The sequence below is a fragment of the Bidens hawaiensis genome, unplaced genomic scaffold, assembly GCF_021521415.1.
Source record: "Bidens hawaiensis isolate Kalapana, Puna unplaced genomic scaffold, B.hawaiensis_p1.1 tig00033839_1, whole genome shotgun sequence".
NCBI classification, from domain to species: Eukaryota; Viridiplantae; Streptophyta; class Magnoliopsida; order Asterales; family Asteraceae; genus Bidens; species Bidens hawaiensis.
Genome location: NW_027495818.1, coordinates 191701 through 197324, shown reverse-complemented (window position 1 = coordinate 197324; position 5624 = coordinate 191701). Strand labels below are relative to the sequence as shown.

General features: G+C 35.6%; 2 pseudogenes; one reads left to right on the top strand and one right to left on the bottom strand.

Moving 5' to 3' along the window:
- Positions 1–1714: 1714 nt before the first annotated feature.
- LOC143585421 (uncharacterized) lies at positions 1715–2490 on the top strand (annotated as a pseudogene).
- Positions 2491–3525: 1035 nt separating this feature from the next.
- On the bottom strand, positions 3526–4766 carry LOC143585423 (protein IRREGULAR XYLEM 15 pseudogene; annotated as a pseudogene).
- Positions 4767–5624: the final 858 nt, after the last annotated feature.

Below are 5624 nucleotides of genomic sequence, written 5' to 3'. Positions count from 1 at the left end.
TGAGCACGGCTAACTGTGTAACAAGGCACATAAGTTTAATTACTACTCTCGTGCTCTTACGTATCTATTCTAGCCTCGGTCTTTCTTTTTAGGTCTTTATCATTTTTAAAAATTATCTTTTTGTATTAATTTATCATTTATTCTTTTCTTATACACCGTATGAGTCATACACATACTTATTCGTCATACATCTTTCCTTTATTTGGAAATTCACTTTGGCTCGTATACATTTTTAGGCGTCTAAGTCTCCTCCAGCGTATAAGTCACTCGCGTATAAGTCATTCACGTATAAGTTATCCTTCAAGCTCACCCTACCCGTATAAGTTATACGCGTATAAGTTATACACCGTATAACTTATACGTTGAGTATAAGTTATACGTTGTATAACTTATACGTCCCGTATAAGTCATGCGTTGCATAACTTATACTTATGCGCCCATTAACTTACGTGTCCCGATACATATGCGCCTCCATCCTTATACGTACATACATATGTGTTCAGGTACATATACGTGCATACATGCATATACGGATACACAAACTTATACGCTAACATCATATGCGTCCATACATATGCGCTCGTATAACATATATGACACATATGTTCAGATTTGGTTTTCCTTTACATGTTTTTCGGGTTTTTCAGTGATTCCGGAACCGTCGCCCGCCGTTAACCACACGGTTGGCCGGATTTTGATTGTTTATGACCCAGGTAGCTTCCGGTGATCCAGATCCAAGCAAAGGTGACCCTTAAGCTCGTTTTTGATTGATTAAACACCCGATTAAAGCTAGATCTAAAATACTAAATGAGCCGAACTTAACTAATGAGTTGAATGAATCCGACCCATGTTCATATTTTAACGTCAAGTTTATATTTTTATTAACCCTTAGACCCCGCTCTAAGGTTCCACAAATTTTTATAAAAACCAATATCAAATGAACGATCTTTAGGATAACACGTACCTTAAACGGACCGATTTTTAGGCTTAACGTTTGTCCGAGTTAAGCTTTGATGATCTCTTGTTATTGTAGATAATAAACAAACTTTATCTTTCTTTGATATGGTCCGAAATCTCTAGAAGATTTGGAGTGTGTGTTTTGAGTGTGTATGAAGGCTAGAAGATAAGAATGAGGGTTTTAGGGTTTTAGGGAGGTTTAAGGGGTATCAGCTTAAGCCCATGGACCTAAGTCCTATCATCATCCCTTATTTCATATTTCATTGTCCAAGCCCACACTATAATATTTTATTTAATTTTAACTAAATATTAACACACTCTTAATTAACGAAATTTCTTTTATTTTATATATATATTATTTTATTATTGTTATTATTATTATTATTATAGGTAGGAGGTTACATTAACATAAGGACTATGACAAAAGCTAATACATTTGTGTCAACGTAGCCTACCATGTTTGTCACAGTAGACACCTAGCGTACAGATTTGATGGACCACACACACATACATTTTTTATAGTATAAACAAAGGAAATTTGCATTAAAAAGTAGGCATCTTCGGTTAAGTTAGTTGCTTGTGTCGAACTATGCGTTACCGAAATCGATGTTACTAGTTTCAATCATGTTTTGTTTCCAACCATGTTTACTATTAAGATGCATGTTAACTTACCAGACACATTATAATTATTGTGTTTTAACTATGTTGGAGCAGCTAGGTATATTTAATCACCTCTGGCTATAACTTATATATTTAGTCGTATATTTATCTTCCATTTACAGGTGCCCACAGCGTGTTGCGAAACAAGAATACTATGGAGCTTTTTTAATGGAAAACCTACCTCTCGTGAAGTCATTGGTTGAAAAACTATCTCAAAACCTAAGCGTTCCCGTCTCTTGCAAAATCCGAATCTTCCCAGATTTACAAGACACATTAAACTATGCAAAAATGTTAGAAGATGCAGGATGTTCACTTGTTGCAGTACACGGGCGCAAACGCGATGAATAGATTTTAAAAATATCAGGGCAAACTGGGAAGCAATACGCGCAGTTAAAAACGCTCTTCGAATACCAGTTCTGGCAAACGGAAACATACGTCACATGGATGATGTGAAACGTTGCTTAGAAGAGACGGGTGTTGATGGGGTGCTTTCAGCCGACACCCTGCTTGAAAACCCGGCTTTGTTTGGTGGATTTAGGACCGCGGATTGGGTAACAGATGGTGAAGAGGGTGTTCAAGATGCTCAACTGGATCAAGCTGACTTGGTTGTTGAGTATTTGAAGCTTTGTGAAAAGTATCCGGTTCCATGGAGGATGATTCGGGAACATGTTGATAGGATGTTAGGGGAATGGTTTAGGGTTCATCCACATGTTAGAGATGATTTTAATGCGCAACACATACTCAGTTTTGAGTTTCTTTACGGTATGGTCGATCGACTTAGAGAGCTTGGTCTATCAAGGCCTCTTTATGTCAAGAATACTTGACCTGACTCGATGGTTTACAGGTCAGATATTAATTGTTTTTAGTTTTATTGATACATGTTATACATACACAACAATTAGGAAATTTTTGTTTGTGAATCTACTCATTATTAAACAGTAGAATTGTATGATTGTTGAAGCATGATGTAGAACCTCTTATTTCGAACATGTATTTTGATTTATTAGGAGCAAGAGTGTTCAAAATAACTGAAAACTCAAAAAAACTGTAAACTGAACCGTATCCATAACTAAAAAAAACCTATACGAATTGTGAATTTGGCTTTCGGATCGGATACTAACCGAATCCAAATTCCCAATTCGCTATTTGGATCTCGAAAATTTTGAATTCGGTTTGTTCGGATAAATCGATAAAACCAATAGGTAATGTGGTTTTTTTGTTTTTATATATTTCTATACATTTTATATTTACTAGTTCAAGTCTAATCCTCTATTTATTTGTTCTTGTTTTGTAGAGAGTGCGTCGATCGAGTGAAGTGAAAGATTTGGAAGTTCATTGTTTTGTTCTTGTTTGAACTTTGAATTTTGTGTTTTAAGATTGTTGTTGTGTTTAAAACTTATGATATTGCATTGTGTTTGATAATTGTTTTGGTAATCAGCTGATGCACATGATATATTATATAGATTCGTGTTTTTTGGTTGAATCTGGGTATTTTGGATTTTAACCGAAACCGATCCGAATTAAATTTGGATGAATTCGGTTCGGTTAGCGAATTTTGAAATCGGATTGGTTTGGTTTTCGGATTCAGGAAAAAAATTTCAAATCTGAACAACCAATCGAAACGGCCTGAATAACCGATAATCGATCCGATGAACCCCCGTAATTACGAGACATATTTGATGAATTGTAAGATTCTGAATATACCATCACGGTATGCTTATTTTTATCTTTGTTTTAGTGTAATTTTAATTTAAAACGGAGTTGCGTGCTATAATACACAAGTCGTTGAATGTACACGCGATTAAAGTTGTTTCAAGTTTTTTTATTATTTTTATTATAGGATTTTTATTTTTTTATAGATTTTTTGTTTTCCACTTACAAATTACGACTTTTAAAGTATCATATTTCATAAAATCCGAGTTTGCCTTTGTGTGCCTATTTTATAAGTGTTTTGTTTTGACGTGAATGGCGTTAAAAATTTTCACGGTTTTACATGTCGCAACATGCGGGTTTTAATACCAATTCACTATATGCCTACATTTTAGATTATAAAATGCTTGAATTGCATTACATGACATTTACTTTACTTTCAATTTCAAATGGTTATATTGAAAAATACAAAGTGGTGGCGATTAGTGGCTTATGAGGGCGTTGTCCGGTGATTATGGCAGAACTGGCTTCTGCCGCCCTCCGCGGCCACTCTGTCCACCACAAATTGAGCCAACAAATCCTTATTAGAAGACTTGATTAAATTCTCTTTACACAAAAACTCTTCACTAGACACCCTCTCAACCTCCCTATTACAATTATGCACAAACACATGGGTCTTATCATTCCCGCCCTTTTTGCTCCTGGCAAGAACTGCGGCGGTGAATACTGCTGAGATACTCCCCAGGCCTTCGGGCCAGTACCCGCGTGGACCGTCCACTAGAATCACGTCCCAGTCCAATTCATATAATTGGTTAGGAAGATCATTTAGCCCAATCTTGCAATCGGAGAACAAGAGATTTTGCACGGGTCGACACTCGTTATGCATGTGTTCTTTAACAGAAGTCACGAGCTCATTGAGCTCACTGATCTTGGTGGTGTATTGGACGTCATAAACCTCAATTTCTGGGTGCTTTTCCTCCATATAGGCAGCATAGTAGCGGTTTTCATCTATGAAAACCGTGCGGCCAAGGTGGTTCAAAGCAGTCCATAGTAGGGTTTCTTGTGTGAGCCCAAATACAAGAAAGTTACAAGGGGCGGTGCATTGTTTTAAGATATCGGATATCTGTTTTATATCGGTTTGTGTCATGTGGTTGGTGGTGTTGGTGTTCGCGGCATAGTGAATAAGTGCTTTGACTACTGATTTAGGTAGCGGTTGTTGTTGGTTAGTGGCGGCTGTGATACGTGTAGTGGTGGTTGTTTGAAACGATTCACGGGTGTAGACAAGGGTTAGAAGGGAGGCTAAGGCGAATATTGACACGAGGGTGATGAGCCAAAGGCGGTTCGGGTTTCCTTGTTTTTGAACGAAGGGATGAAGAAGAATATGTTTGGTGTTGCCATTATTAATGGTGTTCTTCATTATGTGTGTGTGAATGAAAGGTTTGGACTTTGGAGTGAATTTAAAGAAGGTTAAGAAGGAAATTGAATAGTTTAAATTAGTTTAAAAGGTAGTTTAAAAATTATTTTTATTTGATCATTGAAAAAGTGTAAATAAATAGTGGGAAAAGAAGGAAATGGAATCGGTGATGAGGTTAAGTGACACCAAACATATGATAGTGAGATAGTAGCTGCATTTGGGCACCTAATGTTTAGTTTACTTAATATGTTGACTTTTAACAAAGGAACCAATAAAAGACGGGTTAGATAGCAAAATGGCAAATTAGATGTTTTTATTTGTAATTTTATTTTTAATAATTTTAATATGGTCACATCATTTTTATTTTCAAATATTATTATCTTTATAAAACAAGCAGGATGAGTTTGGTAGATTCGGTGTCATGTCAACAGGGATTTGAGTTAAAACTAATTTGGGTAAAAGTGGCTTATTTTTAAACAATATCACTTTGTTTCGGATAAAAATTAGACTGGCTAATTAAGCAAAGTTTCTATTAAATTTTCAGATGAGACTAGTACATTGATTTGGCCAAATGACACATTTCAAGACCTTTTTCTCATTTTTAAGTGTGTTAAAAACCTGCTAACATCCAAGGTCTGGCATAATTAAAGTAATGACTTAAAACTTGTGGGATTAAAGTAATCTAGACAAGGGCATTATTGATCTATTCGACCGCAAAACCACTTATCAACTTTCTAACAAGTTTAACAAGTCTATTTAAGCAACCCTACTTTCTAACACTTATGATCATCTTCATCTAATGCGTTTTAGTAGCACATCGTTCATGCAAGCCATTTATTCCAAATAACTTATAAATAAAACATTAAGAATATGTTGGTGTTATCAAGAAAAGAAACAACTAATGTCAAATACTCTACGGTCTAACACATTCATTTTTAGTTTT